This window comes from Argiope bruennichi, chromosome X1, assembly GCF_947563725.1.
Source record: "Argiope bruennichi chromosome X1, qqArgBrue1.1, whole genome shotgun sequence".
Taxonomy (NCBI): domain Eukaryota; kingdom Metazoa; phylum Arthropoda; class Arachnida; order Araneae; family Araneidae; genus Argiope; species Argiope bruennichi.
The window spans coordinates 57,477,092-57,494,591 of NC_079162.1; positions in this window are offsets into that span (position 1 = coordinate 57,477,092).

Sequence of the window (17,500 nt, forward strand, 5' to 3'; positions counted from 1 at the left end):
TGATGAATATATATATGTAAAAAAACATAGTACAATGAATGTCACTATAAAAGTTCTGCTGGTTTTACAGATTTATAAACATTGGAACGAAATGGAAATTTGTGTTATTTCACCATGTTTGCAATCCTCGCAGAATTCTTTATTTCAACCAACTAATTTTTCAATCGTCTTTCGCATCGTTCGGAGATTTTTCATATTCCTATATTCTGTTGTTTCGTACCACATTTCCAAATTATTGTTCTGTTTCCTTTAAGATGCATTATATTTACTAAGAGCACATGATATATGTGTTTTCAGAAAGCAATGTACGACTAATCCAAACAGTTGAAGGTATCAATATAACCTTGCATTTTTGTTATCCTACCTTTGTTTGCAACTGTACCTTCAAAGAGGAGATAATGTTTTTATATCTGAGAGATGGTACGTCATGTATATATTCATTTTTCATGAATAAGCTTTTCGCTTTTCACATTTCTTCTTCCTTTAGTGAATAGTTTGTTAGTTTTGAAGACGAATAAACTATATTTTATTTGATTCGAAGAAAGTTATAAATTAATTAAGAATTAGTCGCATGAGAAGATTCGCTACAATCCAGAATGCACCATCTTTCATATTTTTTCACATGCTTCTCTTGTTTTAGTGCTAAATGCTCTATAATTTATGTACTGCATCCATTCTCCAACATCCATTCTCTGTCCGATTAACTATTGTCACTATGATTTTCAAATATTTTTCTTGTTCTTATCAGATTCTTTCACACCTTCTTGGGAATCTACATTTTTGTGTTGCAGCGTTTTCTTTAATAATTTGGTATAACTCTGTGCTTAACAAATATTTTTTATTTCAAAATTCTATAAACTGGATTTATGGACTTCTTTCAAAAGAAATATTCAAATACTTTCTGATAGATGCATCTTACATTGGTTTACAGTAGGAACTTCGAAAGAAATCTTAAGACTAACTAAATGTATCTACTGTTACAGGTATATGGAATAAAGTTTTAAAAAGGTTTAATTCTTCTAAATATGTAACGAATATTTACATAAGTTTAATTAATTAATGGAGAAGATCCCATTACAGGAATTTAAGTCAAATTTTGAAGAACCCGACGCACACGAGTGTGGCCATTATTCAACATTCTAAAGCATTCAAAATTATATATTGATACATTGATTAATTTCATTCCAAGTAGTATGTAAGCTGTTGCCAGGTGCTATATAGAACAATTAATTACTTCATAAATGAAAAATTGTTTCTGAATATTGTTGCGGATGTCACGTCAGTCAACATCCATCTGCATTTGACTTTTTGTCATCTTCCAAAGTCAATTTCTTAATGCCAATAAGGGGATAAATAAGTTTAGTTAATTTTTTTAAATTTCGACATTTTCATCAAAGAATATTTTTGTATTATCATTCAGAATTTTAGAACATTGTCTTTTATGGACGAAACATTTCAATTCTGATACGAGAGCCAAACAAGTTATACAACCATTTAGTGTAAGTTAGTCTTGGCCTATAAGCAGAAATGTAAATTTATATTATGTATATTTGTATATAACGATGTAACTATGTAACAATATTTTAGTTTCCGAATTTACTGAAATATTGGTCACAAGAAGCGATTCGAGTGACATAGCCAGTCTGCGCATGTGTAGACTGGCCATTATTTGAATATATGTAGAAAGCATGTTACACCGCGATGAATAAATAATTTTAGAATTAACTTGCCTCTCAGTAGTCACATTTTGTGCTCAAAGGAATTTAAAATATTCTTTGAACCTGAATAAAAATATTGTATATAAAATATTTTTATTCACGATATTTTCTGATAGTATCTTTAATAGTATAACTTTTCATCATGGAAATGAGATTGATAAGCTTATATGTATTCTAGTTTCTTACTAAAATGTATACATTTTGTAATATAAAAGGTTCTTTTAATTTGACGGGATGACTTATTATATAGAAAAGAAAATAAGACTGCAATATCGAAGAGTGTAAAATGAAATAAGGAAAGTCATAGCCTCTATATGAGGGCATGCTCCAGTTTTACAAAATTAGCTGCATTCAAAGTAGATTCATAACTTAGGGACCCTTGTAGAATTATTTGACAAATCTGTCCAGAAATTAACTGATTAATATACTATGGAAGAATCATAGAGGTACAATATGTCCGCATCACATACAGCCAAAAAGGAAAATATCTGACACTGATGAACTACATAAAGTAAAAATTGCTTGAATATCTAAAATACTTACATTAAAATAGCTTAAATTAAAATAAAAAAAAATCCTTTGGTAACTTGTTGAATTCTCATAGAATATTTAGAATTTACTGTCGGAAATGCACGATTCTAAAAGAATGGTACTTACATAAACGAAATTTGGTTTTGCAATCCAATAATAAAAATTGGATTTAAAAACCCTGTTCTCGTTGTTGCAAATGTTGGTAGAAGAATCGTCTGGATTTACTGATGAAACTGTGAGGGCTATAAAATTCAACTAAGTGATATAATATCTATCGAAACGTTATGGATGTTTATTTCTAAATAATATTTTTTTTCATGATTACTACTGAATAATAATATAAAAAGAATTTTTTAAACTAAAATTAAAAGCATTTCTTATTGTAACTGAAAATCATATAAACGCTTGAGAAAGTGATGAAGAAAAGTGGAATAGACAGACATGCATTAAGAGGCTATTGATCTTAACTTCAGTTAATTTTTCCAAGATTTCATGCTGTGCTTTCTTATTAGAGACAATTTACCAATTTACAATAAAATCAAATAAATAATAAAATGAAACAAAAATAAATATAAATGAAAATAAAAATAGTTTCTTTGAAAAGATTTTATATAGGAAAAATAGGTATTTAAAATCTATAATTGTTTAATAAGTTCCTTCAAATGACTTTATATTGCTCTTAGATATAAAATTACAGTGATTCATGATGCAAATTTACTTTATGGAATTTTTTGTATTTTTACTGTAATTAGCGTTTAGAAAACTACATAAAGAATTAATTAATTTTAGGACTTTATTTCATCATTTGCTTGTGTTGCTATTTTCTTGACTTCGTTGCTATGATGATTTTGAACTATAGTGATTATTTTCCTTACAAAAAATGCGGCCAATAGTTAGTAGTTATTTATTTTATGATTTAAATATTTAATGACAAAGTTTATTTATGCACTTCTACTTGTCTTTGATATCATTTACTTGGAAAATGATGGAATAAATTTTAATAAACGAGGTTAAAATATTATCTAATGCTATGATGTGAGAATTCCAGTCATATTGGAATATATGCTTTATTCGTAAAGCTTGTTTTCTTTTAATACAAGCTTGATAAGTAGTTAGTTTGTAGAATTTTTGTGAACAGCTTGACTTCATTTCAAACACTTTTATATAACTTATGCAAACTGTATATAAAGATAGGATTTTGCTTTTTCTGTAGCTATCGATTTTTGATTAACATCATGATGTGCCAAAGTAATGAATTTTTAACACTTGTGTGTTCTGAATAAAAATACACTATTTTAATATATTGGGAATTCGTCGAACAGTTAATCGATTCATATAATGGAGTTTTGATTTCGCAGATTTAGCGCCATCTGGTAGTGAATTTGAAAAAAAAAACTAATTTCAAGATTCTATGGCAATTTTTTAATGAATAATAAATTAAAAACAAATAAGTAGAAAATACTTGAGACGGAAGAATCTATTTTTAATAGTATTTAAATGAATAAATTAACAGTTTCGTATGTAAAATATCGAATGTTTTGATGATTTGTTAATAGAGTTGAGCCTATATTATAAAATTTAAGCTTTCGAACGTGGCGCAAGTCGCGCTCCACCTGGTGCCGAAGGGAGAATTTTTTAAAGTTTCTGCGTTTATTCAAAATATATTTCTTTAGCTCTAAACTTGTAATTGAATTGTATAAAATTTTTTATATTAACATTTAAATTTGAATATATTTGTCACAATTTGAGACACAAACCTTTTCTGTAGATAAAAAATTGATGAAGACACAGGCATAAAATAAATCACAAATTATAATTTTTGTCTTTTCTGACACTAGTAATTTAATATGTTTAGAATAAACCTGTTAAGTGATTCTTAAAGCTCAATCTTTATTTGCAAATATTTAAACACACGAGGCCATTGGCCATTTATAAAATGTCAACATTTCAAAATATGCAAATGTTCAAAGAAAGCTTTTAAAAATTATATTTATTTCTTATCCCAACATTCATTATTGTTACAGCTTATTCTTATCCGAAGGCAATAAAAGTGCATAAAATTAGTCTAGAAATAAGAAAATCTTTAGAATAAAAGTTAATTAGAAGAGTACTAGTTAGATATTAAATATCTTATGTCTTTTACTGTTTTCATTTTGACGAATTAGACCAGACTTCTTAAAGATCTGTTCGCTGCTCCATATCTTCATCCAGATAAAAGTGTAAATAAAAGTGCATCCAAAAAGTGTAATGATAAAAATCTGCACTTTAGATGCTTAATTTGTGTACCAAATTTTATTTACTTACTTCTGTTCGGTTTGTAATCTTCGTATCATGTATACTTATTTTTGTACTGCCTTACAAGCAGATTTCCTCTGAATGGATTTCGTTAAAAATTTGATATTGATGCCCTTTACGCCAACTACTTTTACTATCCCGCTGTCCCACGTTACATTATATGAAACTTTTGTTATTAAAACCAAGAGTAATTAACATTACTCTTTTCAATAAAGAGATACCTATCAGATACTTTAATCCCACAGGTAAACCTTAGACATTTATGTTTAAGAATTTTTTAGAAAAAGTGGTAATCTTAAAAATTTTAAGTTGTCTTATTTTGTCACTTATTCAGTATTCAAAAGGGATTTTAAGCTTGCACTCTTATATTCACGGGATTACACGGGATTTATCTCATAATCTCTGCAATATTTTAATGAAACTGAAAATGTGAAAAAAAGTATTTGTTTAAAGATATGTTAAATTAAATCCCTTGTAATAAATTTTGTTCAGATCTTGTAATACAACGAAATAAGTTAAAAAAGAATAGAATGCTTTCACTTTACTTGTGAAAAATATTTTTCTCGACAGTGCTTTATTTTTTAAAGTAAAGTATATTTTAAAGATTCCATTTGTAAGTTTTGCCATTTTTTTTGGAAACTTTAGATGAAGTTTTTATAGGTTCAAAAAGGATAACTTCAATGAATTGTTTTTTATAAAATGCTCCAAAAAATAAAATTTTCAGATGTTATCTCAAAAGTAGTTCCAGATCTGATATTCAGATGACGATTTTACCAAGGAATTGTATTTATCTGTATATTACAAATTTTCATTAATTGAAAGAACTTCTTAAAAAAAATAAAAGTTAATAAATCATTTCAATTTAAGCGTTTTAATTAATGAATCTGTCTTCCATCCATTTTTAATTACTCTATCGCAACAAATGATTCTAATGAAATATTTACATATTAGTATAATGTAATAATATAACGAATAAAACATAATGGAATGATATTGCTTTCTGATTTCTTTCTCATGAATCAATAACTTTTTCATTTTCCAGATATGTGTTGAATTTTGAAAGTTTCCATGAGACCTGGACTTCGAAGAAATTAATAGGTCATTTTCTTGAAAGAAAAACGATACGCAATCTTCTTTGCGCCGAAACAAAATAAAGAAATTTATCTGGAGCCAATAATTTTTGATTGGTCGGGAAACGATTCTTCAGGAAGAAGTAAGTCTCTTTTAGAATCTTTTAACATAGATTGTGCAAAAATTTTAAGATGATCGCTAGGGCCATATATCGTCATTACTTCCATCTGGACATACTAAGTCGAGATTTTCAAACATATTTTCTAATATATCTGGAGGAGATGGAAATGTGCAAGAGGCCCATGAGGGATAGGCCCTGTATAACGTAGTAGTTTAAGATCATACATTTAATGTTTGCTATTAATATTGAAATCTTTTACATTGCGTGTACAAAAGCAACAGTCATCAGCAGAAATTTCAAGTTCTCTCCGAGCCATTGTTATTCCGAATGGAAAAGATAATTTTTTTTTTTTACCTTGAAGCCAGTGAGTGAATTCTTCTAAACAAACGGGCGCAAGTTTTTTTGTAAGAGTCTAGGCTTGACTTGGTCTTTCAGATTTATACCAAAATAGGCTATAAACAATTTCACCGTGAAAGCCTGAAATGCTTCTTTCTTCATTTTTATTGAATAATGACGAGGAATACAGCAAAAATAATCTAATGAAAAAAAATGTGGTAGCCTGAAAGTCATTTATAAGTATCGCAGCCACAAAATGAAAGTTAAAAGCATTTCTTATTCGAAATGAAAATCATACAAACGCTTGAAAAAATGATAAAAGGAAAGTTTAGTAGACTGACATACATTAGCAGGCTATTGATCTTAACATTTAAGTTAATTTTTTTTCGATTTCAAGCTGTGCTTACTTATTTGAGACAATTTACCAATTTACAACCAAATCCAAAATAAAAAGAAATCCTTTCTTTCAAAAGATTTTATATAAGGAAAATTTGTATTTAAAATCTATAAACGTTTAATAAGTTCATTTAGAACAGAACGCCGTCTCATACCCCCGTATCCGTCACCATTCTGGTCACTGAAGGGTTTGGTGGGCATGTTACGGGAATTTTATTTAATTAACAAAATATTTACAGTAGGAAAACGAAACAAAAATAACTATATACAGAATTTACAATTATATAAGAAATTATATTATGATGAGACCGTTTACATAATTTTTCAACTTGGAAATATAATTTGTAGTAATAAACTTAGAAATACAGTGCTGAGAGATAAAATGTGTAAAAATATACATATAATCTGTGTTCACTTATTTTTTATGATATAGTAGATCAGGATGCAGTTAAAAAAATCAGATGGAAAATAATTTGAGAAATGGAAATGAAGAGAATCTCTGATTGATTGAAATGTGTGACAGGAGACTGAGGTGCTTGTTTTTTCCCTTAGTCTTTTTTGGTATTAGACTTGATGTTGAGAGCTATGGAGGCAAGAATAGGTCTCTATTTTCACTTATAAATTTGATTATACTGTGGATTTTTTGCCTGGAAAGGAAGTTGTTGGTTCAAATAACTTTATATTGGTATTAGGCATAAAGTTCGACAGTGATTCGAAATGCAAATTTACTTTATGGAATTTTTATTTTTTTTATTGCTATGATGATTCTGAACCATAGAACTCCTGTTTTCCATATAATTGATGCTGTTTCGGCAATCATTTATTTTAATGCTATTCTACTTGAGAATGGAATACATGGAATAACACATCGAATCCAATAATAAATGCTTTTCCAGTAATATCTACAAGATGAACACTTTCTCGTACCTTGATATGAATGAAGATTGCCATTACTACTTTATTTTTATTTAAGTCCGAGTCCACTATTATATCATAACCATTGCATTTCAAACATATCGTGAAATCGGTGGTTCGAATTCAAAATTTCGGCGAGATGATATCGAGAAATGTTGGAATCGTTTCAAAACAGAAGTTGTAAACTTCAAGTCCTTGTTAACTTTACAATGTATGTCGGAAACCGAAGTCTTTTATTTTGTGATTATTAAATATTCAACGATAGAAATTTTATCTATTCTCTACTACTTTGATGCCAGTTACTTGAAAAATGATGGAATATATTTTTGTAGATGAGGTTAAAATATTACCTAATGCTATGATGTTCGAACTTAGAAATTAAAGTCATATTTGAATATATGCTTTGTTCGTTAAGCTTGTTTTTTTTAAGTAGTAAGTTGATAAGTTGTTAGCTGTAGGATGTTCGAGTATATCTTGAGTTCATTTCAAACACTTTTATGGAACTCGTGTGTCTTACTTATAAAATTTGAATTTTGCTATCAATTTTTTATTCACTTCTTGACGTGCTAAAGTACTGAAATTTTAGCACATGTTTGTACTGAATAAAAATGCACAATTTAAATATATTGAGATTTCATCGGAACGTTAATTCATATAATTCAGACCTGGTTCTCTACTGCAGCGCTACCTGGTAGTGAATATGTAAAATATACAAATTTTAAGATTCTATGTCATTTTTTTAAAAGTATTATAAATTAAAAATAGAAAAATAGAAAATAATTAATATAAAAGATTTTTTTAATACTATTTTAATGATGAATTTAACAGCCTCTTTCGTTCAATTTATTATCCAAACAAGTAATGCAATCTATATTTATAGAGGTAGATAGATATTTATATTCAAGTTATGCAATTAAGAATTTATTTTTTACATACCGTATAAGATTGTTGTTTGCTAATTATGAATGAATGGGGGAAAAAACCATTTGATTTTTCTTCCCCAATGCTGCTTTAAAATGTTATTTGTATCTCAGCAGCAAGATTATATATAGCTATGGTCATTAGCGTCCAATAGCGCCACCTGGTAGTGAATTTGAAAAAAATAATAATTTTGAGTTTGCATGGCTTTTCAATTAATGAATTATAAATTGAAAACAGAAAAGTAGAAAATAATTAAGATAAAAGAATGTCTTTTAATATTATTTGAATGAATATTTTTAAAAGCTTCTTTCGTCGAATATGTAATTCAACGAAATAAAACAAGGGTCATATTTAATGGTTTGACTGATATTTTTTGTTCAAGTTATATAAATATGAATTAATTTTATTATATACTGTATAAAAAGATTAGCCTGCTAATAAAAGTGAAGAAGAAAAGGCACTTTACCTTATCATTGCTTATTTAAAAGGTAAATTTTCTCAGCAGCCAGATTACATGCAGTTACGGTCATTAGCTATAGCAGTATTCAGTGGAAGTTTGATAGAAATGAGTTTAACAGTGGTATTCCTTTTAGAAATCTGAGAGCGACAAGTAAGCACTCATTTCTTTATATATTAATTCAGTATATTGCTTGCGCGACATAACTTATCTCGTTGTCGTCCAAAGTATATATCGTCGTATTGTACGATATTTCCACGATTCCATTTGATATTCTGAATGCCGTAGAATATCATTATAATATTGTAACAATATGTTGTGCATTTTGTGCTGGCATGGAGTTTTTCCTTCTGAAATTGAAGCAGCGTATTCCGAAGAGTATGTGTAAAAATTTGGTAATTAAAGAGTTTACATTTTTTGAGAGAAGCAGCCTTAACACCTTAAATAATTTCTATTAATCTGTATAATATAAAGAATACATTTCCATCTTGTCTGTTTATATGTGTGTGTGCGTGTAACAGTAATAATAGCGATTTAAATAAGGTTAAGCATGAAGGAAAAATGAGATCTAGCGTAGTTTGAGAAAGCAAATTACGTTTGGAGCATGCTCTGATTAAATCGTCTCTGAACTAGGATTATATTTAAGCAGATAAACTACCCATTCACTAATTATATATTAAACTAAACTTTGTTATGTATGGTTCTACTATGCTATGGATTATTACTAGTGCAGATGCTTAACTTTTTAAAGAGCCATTTTCTGACTGCATTAATTTTTCGTATTTTATCTAATGAGAAATTATATACAGCAGATACATTGATAATGATTATTTCTGTGTTACTTGTGGTAAATTGTTTCTATTGTAGATTCTCAATACTTAATCTATTTTAATAAGGATGGGCGGTGCTTTAGCCTCATTTTAAATAATGCTGTTCGTTTAGTATAATGGTTCAATATTTATTAATAGTTAGTAAATATGAGCTCAAAGAAATATTTTACTAAAGAAAGCTGACAAATCTTTTGGGATGTTGAAACACTTGGAATGAAATTGAAGAGAATTTAAATAATTAGATCTTTTATTTCTTGAAATATTTGACTTTTTTCTTCATAAATCTGCCGAAGTGGCCCTGAATTAGAATTATTCGGTAGAAGATTATATTTAAAAACACACAATCAGAAAGGAAACATTAATAGTAATAAAAATAATTTTATTTAAATTTTTGGAGACATAATTAAATATCTGCTTTTACTTTGAAATTTTAAATTTAATTTGTATTCTAAAGTTACAGGACATTTTAAGCTTAAAAGGGATAAATGATTTGTAAAAAATAGTGATATATTGTTTTTTAACTTCGAAGTGTAAAATAAATTATACTATACAATTGGGAAAACATGGAATGTGTTTGGAAATCCTCTATTTCAAAAGATAATGCGAAGTAGTCGTTTGCGGGACTAATAGTCGATCCAATCGAAAAGTTGTTTTTTGATTTCCCAAAATATTCGCTTTTAGCTCTTAAGATATTTTGCACTTGTAGCCCTACAGCATATAATGTTACTATGTCTGAATATCAGATTGTAATACTTTATATAGTCATCTTTATACTCAGAAATTGAATTGGAAATATATATCTCACATCGTCATAATTAAGTGAATCTTGAAAGTGATTAAGTGAATGGATTTAAAACTAAGGGCAATATTTATTTTACAAACTATAATAGCCGATAAATATGGATTGTACGAGTGATAATTCTAAAACAATAACATCCTAAACCTTGTAACACAGCTGTGTTCAACATTAGATATTACTTGATTCGAAGTGATGTTGAATATTTATTTGAGTAGTTGAGACACACATTTTGCAGCCCTTATCTGTCTAATACCAGCACCAATAAGCATCATATTTTAGTTGATTGGGTGTACCTTTGGATATATTTAATTGACACACTTGTAAGGGTTATTTCTAAGTTTTTTTTTTAAATTCTCCGGGAGCGTACTACTAATCATGGGTGAATTTTCAAATTCGTTCATGAGCATTCTAATAAAATCAGTGAACCTCAATGGGTGAACATGCTTTTACCTTGTAGAAAGAATGCAGTAGAATTATTGTTTAAAATTTATGATTCAGAACCTGCTTTAATATTCCCTGCTCACAACTATAAATATAATGAAAAGAGTGAGCGAAAACTTATTGAGATATGTATATAGATGCTATATTTTCGTATATATTCGTAATAATATTGAAGAATTTGCTGTTAAGTAGAGTGATTGACAATAAGATTGTTAACTTATTTTTTCGAAGTCAACGATTCATTTTTGTGTTAAATTACGAAGTAGGAGATAAAATATCTGTACTCGCTATCTACTTTCTCCTAAATTATGCGCCCTAACGCACGAACAAATCGTAATATTTCCCACTTATTTACTTCAAAGGATATGTTAATCAGATTTTAGATAGACATGCATTTATTTTCTGAAAAAGAAGTTAAATAATATACATAAAATTATAGGTTATAACAAAAACAACCTCAACAGCGAATTGCACTGATAGTTTTAAAACAATTAAAAAATAATGGAAAGATGGATTTAACGGATGGATATAATTACTGGATGGATGGATTTAAATGGATGGGCAAAATTACTGGATAATTGGTGGATATGAAAAATGGAAAAATAATACTCGGCCTATATGCAAATAGAATTATTTTGTTCATTTAGTATTGATAATTTTCATTGGAAAAGTTAAATATTTTTTCATTCCCACTTCATTAAAAATTTCTTTTATTTTTTAAATTAATCATTGAGTTGGAGATAATTTTTGCCTGTTTGTGCATTTTTTAATTTAGACATGGATTTTCATTCCCAATTTAAAGTTGAAGACCACTTACATTTCGGAGGCCGAGACAAAATATAATCAATTATAGCCGAGGTCATTTTATAGCCGGAATACATGATTAACTTCATTATACAGAAAAAAAAAATCCTTCTTAATTTAAAAGGTAATATTCTATTGATTATTTTGAACAATGCCAGACAAAGGGAAATAAGCGCAAACGCACGTTCTTTTTCACATCTACCAGATGTCACTGCGCATTATACAGGTTAAATCTTCAGATTAATCCTATATTACTATACTCTGTTTCACCCTAACTTGGCAGTATTGTAAAAGACAGAAAACGTGGCGCTCCGCGTTGGGAAAGAGTTCCCCATCAATTCCGACTTTAAAATAGTTAAAATGCTCAGAAATTTATCAAATAATATCATAAATTACAGAAATCCTTTTTTTATCAGTATGTATTTAAAATTATTCTCAAGTTAGAAGTGTTTATCTGTTAAGTATTTTGTAAATAAAGCGAACGAATAAAACGAAACGTTTGACATAATGAATTCCACTTTGGCTAGAACCGGTCTTCAAGGTCAAGTATTTGGCGCGCTTTTCTTTTACGTCTCCGCCAAATCAGCTTCGTTTAGTTCCCAACCATTATCATCTTTCGTACTTTTTTATTCTCGCTTTTTTACCAGCTGATATTTTTGATACTATTAATCACATTAGTAGTTATTAGTTTTGATTGTTGAATATTTATTCGATTCGTCATTTCTATTCACTTCTAAAATGTCTGAAAAAAAAAGTGTTATCAACGAATACGCTGTGCACACCTTCAAGACGAGTGAAATCAACAAAAAGTGCAACATGAAAACAGAAATAAAGGCATCCAGTCCTTTAAGTACCCCTGGGAAGAAGCGACCAGGCTCAGTAGGTAAACATTCAGGTCATCTTATGAAAAAGTAAATATGATGATGTAAAAATGATGATTTTACATTAAAATATGATGATTTTACATTATCCTGTATCTGACGAAAAATCCATGCATTTATTCGTAGAAATGAGATCCCAACATTAGATAAAGTTTTAAAAGACGTGAACGATGATACAGATATCTTTTCTAAAAACATTAACCGAACTACGCTTTACAGTATATTGAAAGATTTAGTGTTTTCTTTTGAGACACGATGAAACGAAATGAAATAACTTTAATGATTTATTAAAATAATGTATCAATAATATTGAACAAAATAATGAAAATAAGGAAAAAATTAATTCTCTGATTTAAAATGATAATATAATAAAGTTAATTAATATTTACTATTTGGTGAAAAATTTGCGAGATAAAGTTCCGCCAGCCCCTCACAGCGACTGTGATTCGGCATGCCTAGAATATACACTGCTGCCAAGTTAGGGTGAAACAGAGTATAAAACTAAATCAGTATTGCTTGAAAACTGTGCCCACGACAAACATACTACGAACTACAAATTAGTGTGTTTTTGTAATTCCTTTATTTATTTCAAACAAATTAGAATAATGTGTAGAGAAATTATAATATTTTAATTAAAAATAATGGAAATTTTACTTTGTAAGTAGGTAGTGTGATTGAAATGATTTGTGCGTAACAAGAACATCTCGAATTTGCAAAAGTGTGTAGTCAATTAGAAGAGCGTTTAGTTATCGAAGGATAAAAACCTTACATCCATCTTAAAATAGTGATTCCTTTTCGAATCCTATATATAAATATTTTAAAAAAACATGTTTCCATCATAATATTCTAGTAAATTGGAACATTTTGGTATTTAAAAGCTTTAATGTTTTGATACTTTGATTTGTGAATAGCATTGAGCCATACTATAAAATCTAAGTATTGAAAGGTGGTTTAAAATCAAGCGCCACTTGGTGTAGCAAGGAGAATATATGAAAAAAGTTTCTGCGTTTATTCGAAATATTTTTTGAACTATAGACGTTTAAAACTGAATGGTATAAAAAATTTATATTGGAATAAATTTGTCACTATTTAAGCCACAAACCATATTTATAGATGGAAAATTGACGAAGCCACTGGCATAAAATAAATCACGAATTATGATTTTTGCCTTCTCTGAATCTCGTAAACTAATATGTTTAGAGTAAACATCCTAGGTGATTCTTAAAGGCCAATCTTTATTTGCAAATATTTAAACACACGAGACCCTTTCTAAGAAGGTAAAATTTCAAAATATTCAAATGTTCGAAGAAAGGTTTTAAAAATTATATCAATTTACAGCACTTACATCTATTGCTTATCCTGACATTCCTTATTGTTACAGCTATAAATATTCTTATCCTTAGGCAGTAAAAGAGCGTATAAATAGTATAGATATATGAAAATAATCAGAATAAAAGTTAATTAGGAGAGAACTAGTTAGACATGAAATATCATGTATGCCTTTTACAGTTATCTTTTCGACGAATTAGAATAGACTTTTTAAAGATCTGTTCGCTGTTCCATATTCTCATACAGATCAAAATGTTATGATCCAAATGTGATAAAAGCCTACACTTTAGATGCTAAATTTTTGTACCAAGTTTTATTTCTGTTCGGATTGTAATCTTCGTTTCATGTATTGTAATTCATTCGTTTCATTCATATTGTAATTATTCGTTTCATGTATTCTTATATTGTAATGCCCTATAGGAAGTTTCCTATGAATGGATTACGTTGAAAAATTTGAAATATATGTATATAGGATACAGATGCCCCTCGCGCCAACTGCTTTTGCTGTCCCGTGATACATTATATAAGACTTTTGTTATGAAAAACAAGAGTAATTTCCATCACTCTTTTCAATAAAGAGATACCTATCAGATACTTTAGTCCCTCAGGTAAACCTTAGACATTTACAAATAAGAAATTTTTAGAAAAAGTGGTAATCTTAAAAATTTGAAGGTTTCTTATTTTGTCATTTATTCAGTATTGAAAAGAGATTTTAAGCTTGCAGCGTCATATACACGGGTTTACAAGTGATTTATCTCTAATAATCAGTGCAGTATTTAAAAGAAACTGAAAATGTGAAAAGTATTTGTTTAAAGATATGTTAAATTAAATTCTTTATAATACATTTTGTTCAGATCTTGCAATGCAACGAAATAAATCACTTCAATTTAAATGATTCGAATGAAAAAGTTACATAATAGTATGATGTAATAATATAACGAATAAAACGTAATGAAATGATATTGCTTTCACACTTTTTTCTCATGAATAAATAAAAAACATTTTTTGCGGATTTGTGTTGAATTTTGAAAGTTTGAATTAAAGTCATTTTTGAATTTATATAGCTTGTTTTTTTTTTTAAGTAGTAGGTTGATAAGTAGTTAGCTGAAGGATGTTCGAACATAGCTCGAGTTCATTTCAAACACTTCTATGTAACTCATGTGTATTACTAATAAAATTTGAATTTCGCTATCGATTTTTCATTCAGTGCTTGACTTGCTAAAGTAATGAATTTTTAACACATGTTTGTACTCAATAAAAATACACTATATAAATATATTGAGAATTCTGCGAATAGTTAATCAATTCATATAAGTGAAACCTGATTCTGCACTACAGCGCTACCTGGTAGTGAACAAGTAAACTATACAAATTTCAAGATGCTATGTCTTTTAAAGTATTATAAATTAAAAATAGAAAATAATTAATATAAAAGAATTTATTTTAAATGCTATTTTAATGATCAATTTAACAGATTCTTTCGTTGAATTTATTATCCAAAGCATTAAAGTAATCTACATTTAAGGAGGTCGATAGATATTTCAGTTCAAGTTATGCAAATAAGAATTTATTTTACTGCATACCGTTTAACAAGGGTTCTTTGCTATTTCATAGTGAATTAAAAAAATGATTTTTTTTCCTTCCCCAATGCTTATTTAAAATGTTATCTTTCTTTCAGCAGGAAGATTACATATAACTATGGTCATTAGCGTCTAATAGCATTGAATTTGAAAAAATCCTAATTTTGTGTTAGTATGTGTTTTCTAATAATGAATTATAAATTGAAAACAGAAAAGTAAACAATAATTAAGTTAAAAGAATCCAACTTTTAGTATTATTTGAATGAATATTTTTAAGTCTATTTCGTTGAATATGTAATCCAACGAAATAAAAAAAAGAGACATATTCATGGGTTTGACTGATATTTTTTGTTCAAAATATATAAATAAGAATTTTATTTTATTATATACCATTTAACAAGACTAGCCTGCTTATTAAAGTGAAAAAGAAAATGCATTTTACCTTAGCTTTGCTGATTTAAAAGTTTATTTCTTTCAGCAGCAAGACCATATTTAGCTACAGTCGTTAGCTGTAGAAGTAATCCGAGAATGTTTGATGGAACTCAGTTTAAGAGAGCATTCCTTCACTAAATCTGAAAGCGACAAGTAAGTTTTAATTTCTACAACGAATATTAAATATTCAATGTATTACTAATTTCTAAATCCACTTCTTTATGATGCACATGTAAATGATACCATTTTTTAGTAAATAAGATTGAAATAACATGTAATGTAGTCAGTTACATTTATGAGTTTATTCGAAGATATGCTTTGTATTTTATATTTACAAGGTGATATAAGTTAAATAAGTTAGTTAAGTTTTCCCCGTATTCAAAAAATGCAGACTGGATCCCAATAAAATGTTTTACACATATATTCCTGAGTGTGTTGTACGCATTTTGGAGGAAAAAAGAGGTAATATTTTGGTCGATCAGTGGCTGTGTACTGTAAGTAATTTGCTGAAACTTAAAAGTATATGCATGTTTTTGCCTATATAAGAAATAGAGGCTACGTTTTCTCGTAGAAAATGATTTTAGTGAATGTGACACTAATCTTTATTAGACCGAATGTTACACGTGAAACATGTACAGGAAAATAACTTTGTGCTTGCAGCGCTCAAAACATTTCAACAAGTTCTTCAATGTGTGATGGTGACTTTAATTCTAAAACTATCCGGGATAATGACTGTGCCTGTCTTTGTCCATGTCTTTTGCAACGCAATAGAATTTGTGTCGGATCGGAAATAAACTTGGATTCAGAGACCTGAAAAACTTGCACATGCAATTCATTAATAAACAACAGCAAATGCACAACAATAATACACGTGCAATTAAGTAACTTCACATTTCTCTTCTAAAAGAAAATTCTTTGAAGTAACTTTATAAAAATAAAAATATATATGTATATATAGACATTCAGTACTTATCCTTGTCTTCCGAAAAATTTACAATTTCAACTGCAGGATAATTCCACGATGCTGTTTTATATTCTATATACCGTGCGATACCATTACAATATTGTTGTCCATTTTGTCCTCTCGGGAACTTTCTTCTCCAATCGAAATAGTGTACTGGGAAAAATATGTATACAAAATTCTGTAATGAACCAGAGTTTGTTATTTGGCAGAGGGTGACTAAACACCTTAGTTAATTTGGATTAATTTGTGTAATATAACGAATATATTTGCAACGCGACTGTTTAAATGTTCATCTGCGTGTAGCAGAAATATTAGCGAAATAATAAAGTTAGACATGATGGAAAACTGATATATCTGGCGTTATTGGAGAAATCGATCCCAATCTCGTTTGGAACTTGCTGTTACTAATCTCTGAACTAGGATTACATTTAAGCATTTAAGCTACCCACACTTAATCATATATAAAATTAAACCCTTCTTATGAATGATTCTAACATGCGATGGATTATAGCTAGTGCACGCTCTTTAAGACTGTTTACTGACAGCATTAACTTTTTGCATTTTGTCTGATAGGAAAAAGTATATGGCAGATGTATTGATAATAATTACTTTTGTGTTACTGGTAGTAAATAGTGTTTCTCTTGTAGCTTCTCAACATTTAAGCTATTCTAATTAGGAT